This window comes from Salvelinus alpinus, chromosome 5 (genome assembly GCF_045679555.1).
Source record: "Salvelinus alpinus chromosome 5, SLU_Salpinus.1, whole genome shotgun sequence".
Lineage (NCBI taxonomy): Eukaryota > Metazoa > Chordata > Actinopteri > Salmoniformes > Salmonidae > Salvelinus > Salvelinus alpinus.
The window spans coordinates 10,319,784-10,340,850 of record NC_092090.1 but is presented as its reverse complement, the minus strand read 5'-3'; the positions used below and the strand labels follow the sequence as shown (position 1 = coordinate 10,340,850).

The 21,067-nt window shown below is 46.7% G+C and overlaps 1 protein-coding gene and 1 long non-coding RNA gene across 7 annotated transcripts in view; both read left to right on the top strand.

Moving 5' to 3' along the window:
* LOC139575519 (C-myc promoter-binding protein-like) overlaps window positions 1-21,067 on the top strand; it is a 252,682-nt gene that overhangs the window by 13,614 nt on the left and 218,001 nt on the right. The window lies entirely within an intron of this gene.
* LOC139575516 (uncharacterized) lies at window positions 11,248-19,748 on the top strand. Its single transcript, XR_011674964.1, has 2 exons — window positions 11,248-11,344; window positions 11,603-19,748. It is a non-coding gene; the product is annotated as an uncharacterized lncRNA (long non-coding RNA).

Here is a 21,067-nt window from a genome sequence, read left to right as displayed (position 1 = left end):
CTTTCAGAGCTCTGTGTTTCCCGTGATTTAATCCTTCTGTGTTTGATAGTTTTGCCTGCCTCACTAATGACGCCTTTTGCCTATTCCCTGCCTGTACTTTAACCTATCGGATTTCCTGTTATCAACCTCTTGCCTGATCTCCTGGACTACGTTACTAGCCTTTTCCCTGCCTGTACTGTTGCCCTTTTGGACCCCCTGTGTATGACCTTCTGCCTGCCCCTGGACCCAGCTACCTGCCTCCTGTGTGTGACCTTCTGCCTGCCCCTGGACCCAGCTACCTGCCTCCTCCTGTGTATTACCTTCTGCCTGCCCCTGGACCCAGCTACCTGCCTCCTCCTGTGTATGACCTTCTGCCTGTCCCTGGACCCAGCTACCTGCCTCCTCCTGTGTATGACCTTCTGCCTGCCCCTGGACCCAGCTACCTGCCTCCTCCTGTGTATGACCTTCTGCCTGCCCCTGGACCCAGCTACCTGCCTCCTCCTGTGTATGACCTTCTGCCTGCCCCTGGACCCAGCTACCTGCCTCCTCCTGTGTATGACCTTCTGCCTGCCCCTGGATCCAGCTACCTGCCTCCTCCTGTGTATGACCTTCTGCCTGCCCCTGGACCCAGCTACCTGCCTCCTCCTGTGTATGACCTTCTGCCTGCCCCTGGACCCAGCTACCTGCCTCCTCCTGTGTATAACCTACTGCCTGCCCCTGAACCCAGCTACCTGCCTCCTCCTGTGTATGACCTTCTGCCTGCCCCTGGACCCAGCAACCTGCCTCCTCCTCTGTATGACCTTCTGCCTGCCCCTGGACCCAGCTACCTGCCTCCTCCTGTGTATGACTTTCTGCCTGCCCCTGGACCCAGCTACCTGCCTCCTCCTGTGTATGACCTTCTGCCTGCCCCTGGGCCCAGCTACCTGCCTCCTCCTGTGTATGACCTTCTGCCTGCCCCTGGGCCCAGCTACCTGCCTCCTCCTGTGTATGACCTTCTGCCTGCCCCTGGACCCAGCTACCTGCCTCCTCCTGTGTATGACCTTCTGCCTGCCCCTGGACCCTGCCACCTGCCTCCTCCTGTGGTCCTTTGCAATAAACACCTGCTGCGCCCTGTGCTTGAAACCAGCTCTCTGTCTCCCCTCGTGTTCCTTACAACTAGTGTTTAATGTGTACCACAGTGAGTAGGGAGCGATGTGAGACACAACAAGGCCTGTTCTGTTGTGTCTCTGTAGCCAGTGGTGAAAACACGTAATGCTTAACGACCTGACTGACCCTGACCACCTTAGTGCTGTTCTCACAACAACTTTACCTTGAAGACGTGACTGAACTAGCGGCCATGGACTTAGAGACCTCTCTGACACACACACACACACGCACGCACGCACAGACACACACACACACACACAGACACACACACACACACGCCTGCACATACACACACAGTCTTGTACAACTAAACGTGTGGGGACACACAATTGATTCCCATGCAAAGTTCTATTTTCCTTAACTCTACCCATAACCTGAAAACATAAACCTAACCCTAGCTCCTAACCCTAAACCTAATTCTAATCCTAACACTAATTCTAACCTTAACCGTAAACCCCCTAGAAATAGCAGGAAACTCTTTAAAAAAAACTCTTAAAGGAGAAGATGTTGTAGTTGTTGTATACATGACATTGTCATTCTGAACAAGATCCACAACTCAATCTGTTTCCCCCTATCCAGCTGTTCCATTCTGAACTAGATCCACAACTCAATCTGTTTCCTCCTATCCAGCTGTTCCATTCTGAACTAGATCCACAACTCAATCTGTTTCCCCCTATCCAGCTGTTCCATTCTGAACTAGATCCACAACTCAATCTGTTTCCTCCTATCCAGCTGTTCCATTCTGAACTAGATCCACAACTCAATCCGTTTCCTCCTATCCAGCTGTTCCATTCTGAACTAGATCCACAACTCAATCTGTTTCCTCCTATCCTGCTGTTCCATTCTGAACTAGATCCACAACTCAATCTGTTTCCCCCTATCCAGCTGTTCCATTCTGAACTAGATCCACAACTCAATCTGTTTCCTCCTATCCAGCTGTTCCATTCTGAACTAGATCCACAACTCAATCTGTTTCCTCCTATCCTGCTGTTCCATTCTGAACTAGATCCACAACTCAATCTGTTTCCTCCTATCCTGCTGTTCCATTCTGAACTAGATCCACAACTCAATCTGTTTCCCCCTATCCAGCTGTTCCATTCTGAACTAGATCCACAACTCAATCTGTTTCCTCCTATCCTGCTGTTCCATTCTGAACTAGATCCACAACTCAATCTGTTTCCTCCTATCCTGCTGTTCCATTCTGAACTAGATCCACAACTCAATCTGTTTCCTCCTATCCTGCTGTTCCATTCTGAACTAGATCCACAACTCAATCCGTTTCCTCCTATCCTGCTGTTCCATTCTGAACTAGATCCACAACTCAATCTGTTTCCCCCTATCCTGCTGTTCCATTCTGAACTAGATCCACAACTCAATCTGTTTCCTCCTATCCTGCTGTTCCATTCTGAACTAGATCCACAACTCAATCTGTTTCCTCCTATCCATCGTTTCCATTCAGAACTAGATCCACAACTCAATCTGTTTCCCCCTATCCTGCTGTTCCATTCTGAACTAGATCCACAACTCAATCTGTTTCCTCCTATCCTGCTGTTCCATTCTGAACTAGATCCACAACTCAATCTGTTTCCCCCTATCCAGCTGTTCCATTCTGAACTAGATCCACAACTCAATCTGTTTCCTCCTATCCTGCTGTTCCATTCTGAACTAGATCCACAACTCAATCTGTTTCCTCCTATCCAGCTGTTCCATTCTGAACTAGATCCACAACTCAATCTGTTTCCTCCTATCCTGCTGTTCCATTCTGAACTAGATCCACAACTTAATCTGTTTCCCCCTATCCAGCTGTTCCATTCTGAACTAGATCCACAACTTAATCTGTTTCCCCCTATCCTGCTGTTCCATTCTGAACTAGATCCACAACTTAATCTGTTTCCCCCTATCCTGCTGTTCCATTCTGAACTAGATCCACAACTCAATCTGTTTCCCCTATCCAGCTGTTCCATTCTGAACTAGATCCACAACTTAATCTGTTTCCCCCTATCCTGCTGTTCCATTCTGAACTAGATCCACAACTCAATCTGTTTCCCCCTATCCTGCTGTTCCATTCAGAACTAGATCCACAACTCAATCTGTTTCCCCCTATCCAGCTGTTCCATTCTGAACTAGATCCACAACTCAATCTGTTTCCTCCTATCCAGCTGTTCCATTCTGAACTAGATCCACAACTCAATCTGTTTCCTCCTATCCTGCTGTTCCATTCTGAACTAGATCCACAACTCAATCTGTTTCCCCTATCCAGCTGTTCCATTCTGAACTAGATCCACAACTCAATCTGTTTCCCCCTATCCAGCTGTTCCATTCTGAACTAGATCCACAACTCAATCTGTTTCCTCCTATCCTGCTGTTCCATTCTGAACTAGATCCACAACTCAATCTGTTTCCTCCTATCCTGCTGTTCCATTCTGAACTAGATCCACAACTTAATCTGTTTCCCCCTATCCAGCTGTTCCATTCTGAACTAGATCCACAACTTAATCTGTTTCCCCCTATCCTGCTGTTCCATTCTGAACTAGATCCACAACTTAATCTGTTTCCCCCTATCCTGCTGTTCCATTCTGAACTAGATCCACAACTCAATCTGTTTCCCCTATCCAGCTGTTCCATTCTGAACTAGATCCACAACTTAATCTGTTTCCCCCTATCCTGCTGTTCCATTCTGAACTAGATCCACAACTTAATCTGTTTCCCCCTATCCTGCTGTTCCATTCTGAACTAGATCCACAACTCAATCTGTTTCCTCCTATCCAGCTGTTCCATTCTGAACTAGATCCACAACTCAATCTGTTTCCTCCTATCCTGCTGTTCCATTCTGAACTAGATCCACAACTCAATCTGTTTCCCCCTATCCTGCTGTTCCATTCTGAACTAGATCCACAACTCAATCTGTTTCCTCCTATCCAGCTGTTCCATTCTGAACTAGATCCACAACTCAATCTGTTTCCCCCTATCCATCTGTTCCATTCAGAACTAGATCCACAACTCAATCTGTTTCCTCCTATCCATCGTTTCCATTCAGAACTAGATCCACAACTCAATCTGTTTCCCCCTATCCTGCTGTTCCATTCTGAACTAGATCCACAACTCAATCTGTTTCCTCCTATCCTGCTGTTCCATTCTGAACTAGATCCACAACTCAATCTGTTTCCTCCTATCCTGCTGTTCCATTCTGAACTAGATCCACAACTCAATCTGTTTCCTCCTATCCAGCTGTTCCATTCTGAACTAGATCCACAACTCAATCTGTTTCCTCCTATCCAGCTGTTCCATTCTGAACTAGATCCACAACTCAATCTGTTTCCCCCTATCCTGCTGTTCCATTCAGAACTAGATCCACAACTCAATCTGTTTCCCCCTATCCAGCTGTTCCATTCTGAACTAGATCCACAACTCAATCTGTTTCCTCCTATCCAGCTGTTCCATTCTGAACTAGATCCACAACTCAATCTGTTTCCTCCTATCCTGCTGTTCCATTCTGAACTAGATCCACAACTCAATCTGTTTCCCCTATCCAGCTGTTCCATTCTGAACTAGATCCACAACTCAATCTGTTTCCCCCTATCCAGCTGTTCCATTCTGAACTAGATCCACAACTCAATCTGTTTCCTCCTATCCAGCTGTTCCATTCTGAACTAGATCCACAACTCAATCTGTTTCCTCCTATCCTGCTGTTCCATTCTGAACTAGATCCACAACTCAATCTGTTTCCCCCTATCCAGCTGTTCCATTCTGAACTAGATCCACAACTTAATCTGTTTCCTCCTATCCTGCTGTTCCATTCTGAACTAGATCCACAACTCAATCTGTTTCCCCTATCCAGCTGTTCCATTCTGAACTAGATCCACAACTCAATCTGTTTCCCCCTATCCAGCTGTTCCATTCTGAACTAGATCCACAACTCAATCTGTTTCCTCCTATCCTGTTGTTCCATTCTGAACTAGATCCACAACTCAATCTGTTTCCTCCTATCCTGCTGTTCCATTCTGAACTAGATCCACAACTCAATCTGTTTCCCCCTATCCAGCTGTTCCATTCTGAACTAGATCCACAACTCAATCTGTTTCCTCCTATCCTGCTGTTCCATTCTGAACTAGATCCACAACTCAATCTGTTTCCTCCTATCCTGCTGTTCCATTCTGAACTAGATCCACAACTTAATCTGTTTCCCCCTATCCAGCTGTTCCATTCTGAACTAGATCCACAACTTAATCTGTTTCCTCCTATCCAGCTGTTCCATTCTGAACTAGATCCACAACTCAATCTGTTTCCTCCTATCCTGCTGTTCCATTCTGAACTAGATCCACAACTCAATCTGTTTCCCCCTATCCTGCTGTTCCATTCTGAACTAGATCCACAACTTAATCTGTTTCCTCCTATCCAGCTGTTCCATTCTGAACTAGATCCACAACTCAATCTGTTTCCTCCTATCCTGCTGTTCCATTCTGAACTAGATCCACAACTCAATCTGTTTCCTCCTATCCAGCTGTTCCATTCTGAACTAGATCCACAACTCAATCTGTTTCCCCCTATCCATCTGTTCCATTCAGAACTAGATCCACAACTCAATCTGTTTCCTCCTATCCATCGTTTCCATTCAGAACTAGATCCACAACTCAATCTGTTTCCCCCTATCCATCTGTTCCATTCAGAACTAGATCCACAACTCAATCTGTTTCCTCCTATCCAGCTGTTCCATTCTGAACTAGATCCACAACTTAATCTGTTTCCCCCTATCCTGCTGTTCCATTCTGAACTAGATCCACAACTCAATCTGTTTCCTCCTATCCATCGTTTCCATTCAGAACTAGATCCACAACTCAATCTGTTTCCCCCTATCCTGCTGTTCCATTCTGAACTAGATCCACAACTCAATCTGTTTCCCCCTATCCTGCTGTTCCATTCTGAACTAGATCCACAACTCAATCTGTTTCCTCCTATCCTGCTGTTCCATTCTGAACTAGATCCACAACTCAATCTGTTTCCCCCTATCCATCTGTTCCATTCAGAACTAGATCCACAACTCAATCTGTTTCCCCCTATCCTGCTGTTCCATTCTGAACTAGATCCACAACTCAATCTGTTTCCTCCTATCCAGCTGTTCCATTCTGAACTAGATCCACAACTCAATCTGTTTCCTCCTATCCTGCTGTTCCATTCTGAACTAGATCCACAACTCAATCTGTTTCCTCCTATCCTGCTGTTCCATTCTGAACTAGATCCACAACTCAATCTGTTTCCTCCTATCCTGCTGTTCCATTCTGAACTAGATCCACAACTCAATATGTTTCCTCCTATCCTGCTGTTCCATTCTGAACTAGATCCACAACTCAATCTGTTTCCTCCTATCCAGCTGTTCCATTCTGAACTAGATCCACAACTCAATCTGTTTCCTCCTATCCTGCTGTTCCATTCTGAACTAGATCCACAACTCAATCTGTTTCCTCCTATCCTGCTGTTCCATTCTGAACTAGATCCACAACTCAATCTGTTTCCTCCTATCCTGCTGTTCCATTCTGAACTAGATCCACAACTCAATCTGTTTCCCCCTATCCAGCTGTTCCATTCTGAACTAGATCCACAACTCAATCTGTTTCCTCCTATCCAGCTGTTCCATTCAGAACTAGATCCACAACTCAATCTGTTTCCCCCTATCCTGCTGTTCCATTCTGAACTAGATCCACAACTCAATCTGTTTCCCCCTATCCAGCTGTTCCATTCTGAACTAGATCCACAACTCAATCTGTTTCCTCCTATCCTGCTGTTCCATTCTGAACTAGATCCACAACTCAATCTGTTTCCCCCTATCCTGCTGTTCCATTCTGAACTAGATCCACAACTCAATCTGTTTCCTCCTATCCAGCTGTTCCATTCTGAACTAGATCCACAACTCAATCTGTTTCCCCCTATCCAGCTGTTCCATTCTCTGAGTAACCTGCTGCCTGTCTCTCGAGTCGCTACAAAATGGAAGATAATGTAGTGGATAATGTTCTAAAGGCCTGCATCACTATACTGAGAGATCTTCCTTTTCTAAAAGGACATATTTGGTTGTTTTTGAAGCATTTTGTCCATGTTTTTTCATAGCCCCCGTACTGCACAACAAGGGTGAGGAACTGAATCTCTGGTTGGGGGAGGCTGAAGGGAAATCCCAACAACAACACAAACTGTCTGGATCCTTATATAACATTTACACGCCATTTACATCAAAAACTTGACTTTAACTTTAACTTCTCCAGTTGCTGTGTTGAACGTTAAGAAACTATAAGAAACTATAGTCTCTACATCATTGACTTCCTGGATCGTCTGACACGTCTTGTGAAGTGACTGACTATGCTGAGAGAGTTGACAATGTTGTGCTTTGGAATAAAATGAGGTGACTGGTGAGTAAAGGCCATAGATATCCCATTAGACACACACCGGCTGAATCAACGTTGTTTCCACGTCATTTCAATGAAATGACTTTGAACCTAACGGAGGGAATAGACGTAGGAATTGACGTACGTGCCCGGTGGGATCTCCCTTGTCATACTTCATAACAAACAGAGAGGTATCTCTTCGTGTGGCTGCTGGGAAGAGTGTCTCTGGAGAGATGACAATACGTTATGTTAAAGCCTCGGTCAGCATTTCACTTACTTGTTTCACTTACTTGTTTCACTTACTTGTTTCAGTAACTTGTTCCTAAAAAAAATCCCCAAGAACATCTATAATGTGTCAGTGAAGAACTTGATGCAAGCTATCTCTATAGTGTGACAAAGATGACACGTCATTAAATCTATTACCAGCATTTATACCAAGGAACCGTCTGTATAGTTCTAGGTGAAAGATTTCCTGTGTCTTCAACCTGACGTGTTGATGAGGTTGTACCCTCAGGGGCGTGTGTCTTCAACCTGACGTGTTGATGAGGTTGTACCCTCAGGGGCGTGTGTCTTCAACCTGGCGTGTTGATGAGGTTGTACCCTCAGGGTCGTGTGTCTTCAACCTGGCGTGTTGATGAGGTTGAGGAGGTTGTACCCTCAGGGTAGTGTGTCTTCAACCTGGCGTGTTGATGAGGTTGTACCCTCAGGGTCGTGTGTCTTCAACCTGACGTGTTGATGAGGTTGTACCCTCAGGGTAGTGGTCTTCAACCTGGCGTGTTGATGAGGTTGATGAGGTTGTACCCTCAGGGGCGTGTGTCTTCAACCTGACGTGTTGATGAGGTTGATGAGGTTGTACCCTCAGGGTCGTGTGTCTTCAACCTGACGTGTTGAGGAGGTTGTACCCTCAGGGTCGTGTGTCTTCAACCTGACGTGTTGATGAGGTTGTACCCTCAGGGTAGTGGTCTTCAACCTGGCGTGTTGATGAGGTTGATGAGGTTGTACCCTCAGGGGCGTGTGTCTTCAACCTGACGTGTTGATGAGGTTGATGAGGTTGTACCCTCAGGGTCGTGTGTCTTCAACCTGACGTGTTGAGGAGGTTGTACCCTCAGGGGCGTGTGTCTTCAACCTGACGTGTTGAGGAGGTTGTACCCTCAGGGTCGTGTGTCTTCAACCTGACGTGTTGATGAGGTTGATGAGGTTGTACCCTCAGGGTCTTGTGTCTTCAACCTGACGTGTTGATGAGGTTGATGAGGTTGTACCCTCAGGGTCGTGTGTCTTCAACCTGACGTGTTGAGGAGGTTGTACCCTCAGGTAGTGGTCTTCAACCTGATGTGTTGATGAGGTTGATGAGGTTGTACCCTCAGGGGCGTGTGTCTTCTAAATAGTGTTCCAGTCATGACAGGGTAATGGGTCTCTGCTGCATTGTATCAGTCAACATCAGAGACAGACACGTAGTATTATGTCACTGTTAGGCTGAGTATCGGTTTAATGCATCAGAGGTCAGGGGTCGCGTTAAGAGTTCACAAATCAGCCTTTTCATAAACGCAGACCATCAAAAAAATCAGCGTTTTGAACCAGTCGGCGTTTATATTGAAAGTCAACAGTGTTTTTGTTGCTTCAATAGTGATCAGGGGCGTGCAGCTATAGTTGAATATAGTTATAATATAGTTTCATTTTCATCAGATGACAACAGAAGTGCACCACTATTTATCTGGCAGCCACACAAGTAAATGGGTTTATAATGAAAAAGCAAGTTTTTTTTGTTGCAATAAACCAATGCATGGCCATGTTTATCATAGACAGAATGTAGCCACAACCCCTGAGGAGTGAAGGGTTCTGACCCAGTCTAATCTGTCTCCTGTCTCAACCCCTGAAGAGTGAGGGGTTCTGACCCAGTCTAATCTGTCTCCTGTCTCAACCCCTGAAGAGTGAGCGGTTCTGACCCAGTCTAATCTGTCTCCTGTCTCAACCCCTGTGGAGTGAAGTGTTCTGACCCAGTCTAATCTGTCTCCTGTCTCAACCCCTGAAGAGTGAAGGGTTCTGACCCAGTCTAATCTGTCTCCTGTCTCAACCCCTGAAGAGTGAGGGGTTCTGACCCAGTCTAATCTGTCTCCTGTCTCAACCCCTGAAGAGTGAGTGGTTCTGACCCAGTCAAATCTGTCTCCTGTCTCAACCCCTGAAGAGTGAGCGGTTCTGACCCAGTCTAATCTTTCGGTTGTGGTTGTGGCAGTGTGTGTTTGTGTGTTAACTCATTAGCATGTGGGAGGTCTGTAGGAAGCAGAGGCCATTAGAGCAACGGCAGACTGGCTTGTATTAATCACACCTCAGACTCAGGCGTGTCCTGAATGTTAACACACACACACACACACACACACACACACACACACACACACACACACACACACACACACACACACAGAGACGCACACCACACACACAGAGACATTCACACCTCAGTCAGTCAGTCGAGGAGAGGAGAGGAGGGGAGGGGAGAGGAGAGGAGAGGAGAGGAGAGGAGAGGAGGGGAGGGGAGAGGAGAGGAGAGGAGAGGAGAGGAGAGGAGAGGAGAGGAGAGGAGAGGAGAGGAGAGGAGAGGAGAGGATTCTGCTCAGGTTGACTCGGTCCGCCCTCCGTCTCTAGTCCTAGAAGTGCTGCTCGGCACGCGGATCTCCTGACATAGAAAATAAACGTTCATTTCCCACAGGTTTATTTTATAGAGAGAGAGATGGAACAGTGAACCCTCCTGGTCTAACTAGAAGCAGATGCTTGGCTGTGGACGACTTCCCTCTGGTCTGTTTACATTCTCCAGTCCAGCGACTCCAGACCTTTTTCTCCCTGTCTCCATCCACCTCACCTGCTGGGTCAATGGACTGCATCCCAAATTGCACACTATTCCCTTTATAGTGCACTACTTTGACCAGGATCCATGTGGTCAAAAAGTAGTGCACTATGTGATCAAAGTAGTGCACTATGAAGGGAATAAGGTGCCATCTGGGACACACATTATGTCTCTGCTGGATGTCCAGCCAGACAGCTGGAGGGAACGGGTTCTCTGGTATCAGCTCCAGCAGGGAGGGGTGTTCAGAGTCCAGAGTGTCCAGAGAACGGGCTCTGTTCCTGGGCTTCCATTACATCTGTCTCCCTCCCTGGCCTGGAGTCTCAGCCAGCTGGAGGATGTTGATCTAGCCAGCTAATGTGCTGTCTTTACCGGCCCCTGGCTGGGCTGTGTTAAACCCTCTCCTCCCTGTTCTCCTGGCTGGGCTGTAGCCAACCCTCTCCTCCCTGTTCCCCTGGCTGGGCTGTAGCCAACCCTCTCCTCCCTGTTCCCCTGGCTGGGCTGTAGCCAACCCTCTCCTCCCTGTTCTCCTGGCTGGGCTGTAGCCAACCATTAGGAGGTTGTTGTTGGGTTTTGAGTGGACGCCATGTTGAACCCACTCCTCCATGTTCCCCTGCTGTGGTTGGGGCTCAGAGGGGTTAGAGTTCAGAGGGGTTAGAGTTCAGAGGGGTTAGAGTTCAGAGGGGTTAGGGCTCAGAAGGGTTAGAGTTCAGTTAGAGTTCAGAGGGGTTAGAGTTCAGAGGGGTTAGGGCTCAGAAGGGTTAGAGTTCAGTTAGAGTTCAGAGGGGTTAGAGTTCAGAGGGGTTAGGGCTCAGAAGGGTTAGAGTTCAGTTAGAGTTCAGAGGGGTTAGAGTTCAGAGGGGTTAGAGTTCAGAGGGGTTAGGTCTCAGAGGGAGAGAGATGTGGCTATAGTCTGTAGAGGTTAGAGTTCAGAGGGAGAGAGATGTGGCTGTAGTCTGTAGAGGTTAGGGCTCAGAGGGAGAGAGATGTGGCTGTAGTCTGTAGAGGTTAGGTCTCAGAGGGAGAGAGATGTGGCTGTAGTCTGTAGAGGTTAGAGCTCAGAGGGATAGAAATGTGGCTATAGTCTGTAGAGGTTAGAGCTCAGAGGGAGAGAAATGTGGCTATAGTCTGTAGAGGTTAGGTCTCAGAGGGAGAGAGATGTGGCTGTAGTCTGTAGAGGTTAGAGTTCAGAGGGAGAGAGATGTGGCTGTAGTCTGTACAGTTTAGTGCTCAGAGGGAGAGAGATGTGGCTGTAGTCTGTAGAGGTTAGGGCTCAGAGGGAGAGAGATGTGGCTGTAGTCTGTAGAGTTTAGTGCTCAGAGGGAGAGAGATGTGGCTGTAGTCTGTAGAGTTTAGTGCTCAGAGGGAGAGAGATGTGGCTGTAGTCTGTAGAGTTTAGGTCTCAGAGGGAGAGAGATGTGGCTGTAGTCTGTAGAGGTTAGGGCTCAGAGGGAGAGAGATGTGGCTGTAGTCTGTAGAGTTTAGTGCTCAGAGGGAGAGAGATGTGGCTGTAGTCTGTAGAGGTTAGGGCTCAGAGGGAGAGAGATGTGGCTGTAGTCTGTAGAGGTTAGGGCTCAGAGGGAGAGAGATGTGGCTGTAGTCTGTAGAGGTTAGGGCTCAGAGGGAGAGAGATGTGGCTGTAGTCTGTAGAGTTTAGTGCTCAGAGGGAGAGAGATGTGGCTGTAGTCTGTAGAGGTTAGGTCTCAGAGGGAGAGAGATGTGGCTGTAGTCTGTAGAGTTTAGGTCTCAGAGGGAGAGAGATGTGGCTGTAGTCTGTAGAGTTTAGTGCTCAGAGGGAGAGAGATGTGGCTGTAGTCTGTAGAGGTTAGGTCTCAGAGGGAGAGAGATGTGGCTGTAGTCTGTAGAGGTTAGGTCTCAGAGGGAGAGAGATGTGGCTGTAGTCTGTAGAGGTTAGGGCTCAGAGGGAGAGAGATGTGGCTGTAGTCTGTAGAGGTTAGGGCTCAGAGGGGTTAGAGTTCAGAGGGGTTAGAGTTCAGAGGGAGAGAGATGTGGCTGTAGTCTGTAGAGGTTAGGTCTCAGAGGGAGAGAGATGTGGCTGTAGTCTGTAGAGGTTAGGTCTCAGAGGGAGAGAGATGTGGCTGTAGTCTGTAGAGGTTAGGTCTCAGAGGGAGAGAGATGTGGCTGTAGTCTGTAGATGTTAGGTCTCAGAGGGAGAGAGATGTGGCTGTAGTCTGTAGAGGTTAGGGCTCAGAGGGAGAGAGGTGTGGCTGTAGTCTGTAGAGGTTAGGTCTCAGAGGGAGAGAAATGTGGCTGTAGTCTGTAGAGGTTAGGTCTCAGAGGGAGAGAGATGTGGCTGTAATCTGTAGAGGTTAGGGCTCAGAGGGAGAGAAATGTGGCTGTAGTCTGTAGAGGTTAGTGCTCAGAGGGAGAGAAATGTGGCTGTAGTCTGTAGAGTTTAGGGCTCAGAGGGAGAGAGATGTGGCTGTAGTCTGTAGAGGTTAGGTCTCAGAGGGAGAGAGATGTGGCTGTAGTCTGTAGAGGTTAGGGCTCAGAGGGAGAGAGATGTGGCTGTAGTCTGTAGAGGTTAGGGCTCAGAGGGAGAGAAATGTGGCTGTAGTCTGTAGAGGTTAGTGCTCAGAGGGAGAGAAATGTGGCTGTAGTCTGTAGAGTTTAGGGCTCAGAGGGAGAGAGATGTGGCTGTAGTCTGTAGAGGTTAGGGCTCAGAGGGAGAGAGATGTGGCTGTAGTCTGTAGAGGTTAGTGCTCAGAGGGAGAGAAATGTGGCTGTAGTCTGTAGAGTTTAGTGCTCAGAGGGAGAGAGATGTGGCTGTAGTCTGTAGAGGTTAGGGCTCAGAGGGAGAGAGATGTGGCTGTAGTCTGTAGAGGTTAGTGCTCAGAGGGAGAGAAATGTGGCTGTAGTCTGTAGAGTTTAGTGCTCAGAGGGAGAGAGATGTGGCTGTAGTCTGTAGAGGTTAGGTCTCAGAGGGAGAGAGATGTGGCTGTAGTCTGTAGAGGTTAGGGCTCAGAGGGAGAGAAATGTGGCTGTAGTCTGTAGAGGTTAGGGCTCAGAGGGAGAGAGATGTGGCTGTAGTCTGTAGAGGTTAGGGCTCAGAGGGAGAGAGATGTGGCTGTAGTCTGTAGAGGTTAGTGCTCAGAGGGAGAGAAATGTGGCTGTAGTCTGTAGAGTTTAGTGCTCAGAGGGAGAGAGATGTGGCTGTAGTCTGTAGAGGTTAGGTCTCAGAGGGAGAGAGATGTGGCTGTAGTCTGTAGAGGTTAGGGCTCAGAGGGAGAGAAATGTGGCTGTAGTCTGTAGAGGTTAGGGCTCAGAGGGAGAGAGATGTGGCTGTAGTCTGTAGAGGTTAGGGCTCAGAGGGAGAGAGATGTGGCTGTAGTCTGTAGAGGTTAGGGCTCAGAGGGGTTAGAGTTCAGAGGGGTTAGAGTTCAGAGGGAGAGAGATGTGGCTGTAGTCTGTAGAGGTTAGGTCTCAGAGGGAGAGATATGTGGCTGTAGTCTGTAGAGGTTAGGTCTCAGAGGGAGAGAGATGTGGCTGTAGTCTGTAGAGGTTAGGTCTCAGAGGGAGAGAGATGTGGCTGTAGTCTGTAGAGGTTAGGTCTCAGAGGGAGAGAGATGTGGCTGTAGTCTGTAGAGGTTAGGTCTCAGAGGGAGAGAGATGTGGCTATAGTCTGTAGAGTTTAGGTCTCAGAGGGAGAGAGATGTGGCTATAGTCTGTAGAGGTTAGGTCTCAGAGGGAGAGAGATGTGGCTATAGTCTGTAGAGTTTAGGTCTCAGAGGGAGAGAGATGTGGCTATAGTCTGTAGAGGTTAGGTCTCAGAGGGAGAGAGATGTGGCTGTAGTCTGTAGAGGTTAGGTCTCAGAGGGAGAGAGATGTGGCTGTAGTCTGTAGAGGTTAGAGTTCAGAGGGAGAGAGATGTGGCTGTAGTCTGTAGAGGTTAGAGTTCAGAGGGAGAGAGATGTGGCTGTAGTCTGTAGAGGTTAGGGCTCAGAGGGAGAGAGATGTGGCTGTAGTCTGTAGAGGTTAGAGTTCAGAGGGAGAGAGATGTGGCTGTAGTCTGTAGAGGTTAGGGCTCAGAGGGAGAGAGATGTGGCTGTAGTCTGTAGAGGTTAGAGTTCAGAGGGAGAGAGATGTGGCTGTAGTCTGTAGAGGTTAGGGCTCAGAGGGAGAGAGATGTGGCTGTAGTCTGTAGAGGTTAGAGTTCAGAGGGAGAGAGATGTGGCTGTAGTCTGTAGAGGTTAGAGTTCAGAGGGAGAGAGATGTGGCTGTAGTCTGTAGAGGTTAGAGTTCAGAGGGAGAGAGATGTGGCTGTAGTCTGTAGAGGTTAGAGTTCAGAGGGAGAGAGATGTGGCTGTAGAGGTTAGAGCTCAGAGGGAGAGAGATGTGGCTATAGTCTGTAGAGGTTAGAGTTCAGAGGGAGAGAGATGTGGCTGTAGTCTGTAGAGGTTAGAGTTCAGAGGGAGAGAGATGTGGCTGTAGTCTGTAGAGGTTAGGTCTCAGAGGGAGAGAGATGTGGCTGTAGTCTGTAGAGGTTAGGTCTCAGAGGGAGAGAGATGTGGCTGTAGTCTGTAGAGGTTAGGTCTCAGAGGGAGAGAGATGTGGCTGTAGTCTGTAGAGGTTAGGTCTCAGAGGGAGAGAGATGTGGCTATAGTCTGTAGAGGTTAGGTCTCAGAGGGAGAGAGATGTGGCTGTAGTCTGTAGAGGTTAGAGTTCAGAGGGAGAGAGATGTGGCTGTAGTCTGTAGAGGTTAGGTCTCAGAGGGAGAGATATGTGGCTGTAGTCTGTAGAGGTTAGGTCTCAGAGGGAGAGAGATGTGGCTGTAGTCTGTAGAGGTTAGAGTTCAGAGGGAGAGAGATGTGGCTGTAGTCTGTAGAGGTTAGGTCTCAGAGGGAGAGAGATGTGGCTGTAGTCTGTAGAGGTTAGAGTTCAGAGGGAGAGAGATGTGGCTGTAGTCTGTAGAGGTTAGGGCTCAGAGGGAGAGAGATGTGGCTGTAGTCTGTAGAGGTTAGTGCTCAGAGGGAGAGAGATGTGGCTGTAGTCTGTAGAGGTTAGGGCTCAGAGGGAGAGAGATGTGGCTGTAGTCTGTAGAGGTTAGAGTTCAGAGGGAGAGAGATGTGGCTGTAGTCTGTAGAGGTTAGAGTTCAGAGGGAGAGAGATGTGGCTGTAGTCTGTAGAGGTTAGGTCTCAGAGGGAGAGAGATGTGGCTGTAGTCTGTAGAGGTTAGAGTTCAGAGGGAGAGAGATGTGGCTGTAGTCTGTAGAGGTTAGAGTTCAGAGGGAGAGAGATGTGGCTGTAGTCTGTAGAGGTTAGAGTTCAGAGGGAGAGAGATGTGGCTGTAGTCTGTAGAGGTTAGGGCTCAGAGGGAGAGAGATGTGGCTGTAGTCTGTAGAGGTTAGAGTTCAGAGGGAGAGAGATGTGGCTGTAGTCTGTAGAGGTTAGAGTTCAGAGGGAGAGAGATGTGGCTGTAGTCTGTAGAGGTTAGGGCTCAGAGGGAGAGAGATGTGGCTGTAGTCTGTAGAGGTTAGGTCTCAGAGGGAGAGAGATGTGGCTGTAGTCTGTAGAGGTTAGAGTTCAGAGGGAGAGAGATGTGGCTGTAGTCTGTACAGTTTAGTGCTCAGAGGGAGAGAGATGTGGCTGTAGTCTGTAGAGGTTAGAGTTCAGAGGGAGAGAGATGTGGCTGTAGTCTGTAGAGGTTAGAGTTCAGAGGGAGAGAGATGTGGCTGTAGTCTGTAGAGGTTAGAGTTCAGAGGGAGAGAGATGTGGCTGTAGTCTGTAGAGGTTAGAGTTCAGAGGGAGAGAGATGTGGCTGTAGTCTGTAGAGGTTAGGTCTCAGAGGGAGAGAGATGTGGCTGTAGTCTGTAGAGGTTAGGTCTCTTACAGAGGTTCCAAACGGATGAAGTTCTGGGGTCAGACCCTCTACAGATGTAGGATCTTCATTTGATCACCCTGTTGCAGGATAGCTTTCCTGCAATGCAATACATATTCAACTTGTAGTGTATTTGAAGTTTAAAGAGGCTTTTGAAGTTTCTAATTTCCACTTTGAAATTTCAGACTTGATTTTCCCTTACAAAAATAATGTATCAACCCCAACAAAAATGTCCATTAATTGTAATCCACATAATCATTTCCTGTTGCTGCAGGACTATTTTCCTGCTGTAGAAAACTGGCTCAAATTCAGGCTCAAAGTCAGATGAACTCGTGGATCCCGTGTTTATGTCTCTGTGTCCAGTACGAAGGAAGTTAGAGGTAGTTTTGCGAGCCAATGCTAACTAGCGTTAGCACAACGTCTATGGGTATCTGCTAACAGCCCCTTTGTTATGGCGAGCCTCAATAAGTTCAGGAGTTAACATTTCCGTAACAAATCACATCATAAATTGCATTGACTTACTCTGTGTGCAATAATAGTGTTTAACATGATTTTTGAATGAATACCTCATCTCTGTACCCCACACATACAATTATCTGTAAGGTCCCTCAGTTGAGCAGGGAGGTTTTCCAATGCCTCACAAAGAAGGGCACCTATTGGTAGATCGGTAAAAAAACTAATCAGACATTGAATATCCCTTTGAGGTTGGTGAAGTTCTTAATTACGCGTTGGCTGGTGTATAAATTCACCCAGTCACTTCAAAAATACAGGTGACCTTCCTAACTCAGTTGCCGGAGAGGAAGGAAACCGCTCATGGATTTCACCATGAGGCCAATGGTGACTTTTAAACAGTTACAGAGTTTAATGGCTGTGATTGGAGAGAACTGAGGATGGATCAACAACATTAGTTACTCCACAATACTAATCTAAATGACAGACTGAAAAGAAGGAAGTCTGTACAGAAATACATTTTCCAAAACATGCTTCCTTTTTGAAACAAGGCACTAAAGTAAAACTGCAAGAAAATGTGGCAAAGCAATTAACTATTTGTCCTGAAAACAAAGTGTTATATGGTTGTTGTTGGGGTGGTGTCTGTCATGTTATATGGCTGTTGTTGAGGTGTCTGTCATGTTATATGGCTGTTGTTGAGGTGTCTGTCATGTTATATGGCTGTTGTTGAGGTGGTGTCTGTCATGTTATATGGCTGTTGTTGAGGTGTCTGTCATGTTATATGGCTGTAGGTGAGGTGTCTGTCATGTTATATGGCTGTTGTTGAGGTGGTGTCTGTCATGTTATATGGCTGTTGTTGAGGTGGTGTCTGTCATGTTATATGGCTGTTGTTGAGGTGGTGTCTGTCATGTTATATGGCTGTTGTTGAGGTGTCTGTCATGTTATATGGCTGTTGTTGTGGTGGTGTCTGTCATGTTATATGGCTGTTGTTGAGGTGGTGTCTGTCATGTTATATGGCTGTTGTTGAGGTGTCTGTCATGTTATATGGCTGTTGTTGAGGTGGTGTCTGTCATGTTATATGGCTGTTGTTGAGGTGTCTGTCATGTTATATGGCTGTTGTTGAGGTGGTGTCTGTCATGTTATATGGCTGTTGTTGAGGTGGTGTCTGTCATGTTATATGGCTGTTGTTGAGGTGTCTGTCATGTTATATGGCTGTAGTTGAGGTGTCTGTCATGTTATATGGCTGTTGTTGAGGTGTCTGTCATGTTATATGGCTGTTGTTGAGGTGGTGTCTGTCATGTTATATGGCTGTTGTTGAGGTGGTGTCTGTCATGTTATATGGCTGTTGTTGAGGTGTCTGTCATGTTATATGGCTGTTGTTGTGGTGGTGTCTGTCATGTTATATGGCTGTTGTTGAGGTGGTGTCTGTCATGTTATATGGCTGTTGTTGAGGTGTCTGTCATGTTATATGGCTGTTGTTGAGGTGGTGTCTGTCATGTTATATGGCTGTTGTTGAGGTGTCTGTCATGTTATATGGCTGTTGTTGAGGTGGTGTCTGTCATGTTATATGGCTGTTGTTGAGGTGGTGTCTGTCATGTTATATGGCTGTTGTTGAGGTGTCTGTCATGTTATATGGCTGTTGTTGAGGTGGTGTCTGTCATGTTATATGGCTGTAGTTGAGGTGTCTGTCATGTTATATGGCTGTTGTTGAGGTGGTGTCTGTCATGTTATATGGCTGTTGTTGAGGTGTCTGTCATGTTATATGGCTGTTGTTGAGGTGGTGTCTGTCATGTTATATGGCTGTAGTTGAGGTGTCTGTCATGTTATATGGCTGTTGTTGAGGTGGTGTCTGTCATGTTATATGGCTGTAGTTGAGGTGTCTGTCATGTTATATGGCTGTTGTTGAGGTGTCTGTCATGTTATATGGCTGTTGTTGAGGTGTCTGTCATGTTATATGGCTGTTGTTGAGGTGGTGTCTGTCATGTTATATGGCTGTAGTTGAGGTGTCTGTCATGTTATATGGCTGTTGTTGAGGTGTCTGTCATGTTATATGGCTGTTGTTGAGGTGTCTGTCATGTTATATGGCTGTTGTTGGGGTGTCTGTCATGTTATATGGCTGTTGTTGAGGTGGTGTCTGTCATGTTATATGGCTGTTGTTGTGGTGGTGTCTGTCATGTTATATGGCTGTTGTTGAGGTGTCTGTCATGTTATATGGCTGTTGTTGAGGTGTCTGTCATGTTATATGGCTGTTGTTGAGGTGGTGTCTGTCATGTTATATGGCTGTTGTTGAGGTGGTGTCTGTCATGTTATATGGCTGTTGTTGAGGTGGTGTCTGTCATGTTATATGGCTGTTGTTGAGGTGGTGTCTGTCATGTTATATGGCTGTTGTTGAGGTGTCTGTCATGTTATATGGCTGTAGTTGAGGTGTCTGTCATGTTATATGGTTGTTGTTAAGGTGTCTGTCATGTTATATGGCTGTAGTTGAGGTGTCTGTCATGTTATATGGCTGTTGTTGAGGTGTCTGTCATGTTATATGGCTGTTGTTGAGGTGTCTGTCATGTTATATGGCTGTTGTTGTGGTGGTGTCTGTCATGTTATATGGCTGTTGTTGAGGTGTCTGTCATGTTATATGGCTGTTGTTGAGGTGTCTGTCATGTTATATGGCTGTTGTTGAGGTGGTGTCTGTCATGTTATATGGCTGTTGTTGAGGTGGTGTCTGTCATGTTATATGGCTGTTGTTGAGGTGGTGTCTGTCATGTTATATGGCTGTTGTTGAGGTGGTGTCTGTCATGTTATATGGCTGTAGTTGAGGTGTCTGTCATGTTATATGGTTGTTGTTAAGGTGTCTGTCATGTTATATGGCTGTAGTTGAGGTGTCTGTCATGTTATATGGCTGTTGTTGAGGTGTCTGTCATGTTATATGGCTGTTGTTGTGGTGGTGTCTGTCATGTTATATGGCTGTTGTTGAGGTGTCTGTCATGTTATATGGCTGTTGTTGAGGTGTCTGTCATGTTATATGGCTGTTGTTGAGGTGGTGTCTGTCATGTTATATGGCTGTTGTTGAGGTGGTGTCTGTCATGTTATATGGCTGTTGTTGAGGTGGTGTCTGTCATGTTATATGGCTGTTGTTGAGGTGGTGTCTGTCATGTTATATGGCTGTAGTTGAGGTGTCTGTCATGTTATATGGTTGTTGTTAAGGTGTCTGTCATGTTATATGGCTGTAGTTGAGGTGGTGTCTGTCATGTTATATGGCTGTAGTTGAGGTGTCTGTCATGTTATATGGTTGTTGTTAAGGTGTCTGTCATGTTATATGGCTGTTGTTGAGGTGGTGTCTGTCATGTTATATGGCTGTAGTTGAGGTGTCTGTCATGTTATATGGCTGTAGTTGAGGTGTCTGTCATGTTATATGGTTGTTGTTAAGGTGTCTGTCATGTTATATGGCTGTTGTTGAGGTGGTGTCTGTCATGTTATATGGCTGTAGTTGAGGTGTCTGTCATGTTATATGGTTGTTGTTAAGGTGTCTGTCATGTTATATGGCTGTAGTTGAGGTGTCTGTCATGTTATATGGCTGTTGTTGAGGTGTCTGTCATGTTATATGGCTGTTGTTGGGGTGTCTGTCATGTTATATGGCTGTTGTTGGGGTGGTGTCTGTCATGTTATATGGCTGTTGTTGAGGTGGTGTCTGTCATGTTATATGGCTGTTGTTGAGGTGTCTGTCATGTTATATGGCTGTTGTTGGGGTGGTGTCTGTCATGTTATATGGCTGTTGTTGGGGTGGTGTCTGTCATGTTATATGGCTGTTGTTGAGGTGGTGTCTGTCATGTTATATGGCTGTTGTTGAGGTGGTGTCTGTCATGTTATATGGCTGTTGTTGAGGTGGTGTCTGTCATGTTATATGGCTGTTGTTGAGGTGGTGTCTGTCATGTTATATGGCTGTAGTTGAGGTGTCTGTCATGTTATATGGTTGTTGTTAAGGTGTCTGTCATGTTATATGGCTGTAGTTGAGGTGTCTGTCATGTTATATGGCTGTTGTTGAGGTGTCTGTCATGTTATATGGCTGTTGTTGGGGTGTCTGTCATGTTATATGGCTGTTGTTGGGGTGGTGTCTGTCATGTTATATGGCTGTTGTTGAGGTGGTGTCTGTCATGTTATATGGCTGTTGTTGAGGTGGTGTCTGTCATGTTATATGGCTGTTGTTGAGGTGGTGTCTGTCATGTTATATGGCTGTTGTTGGGGTGGTGTCTGTCATGTTATATGGCTGTTGTTGAGGTGGTGTCTGTTATGTTATATGGCTGTTGTTGAGGTGTCTGTCATGTTATATGGCTGTTGTTGAGGTGGTGTCTGTCATGTTATATGGCTGTTGTTGAGGTGGTGTCTGTCATGTTATATGGCTGTTGTTGAGGTGGTGTCTGTCATGTTATATGGCTGTTGTTGAGGTGGTGTCTG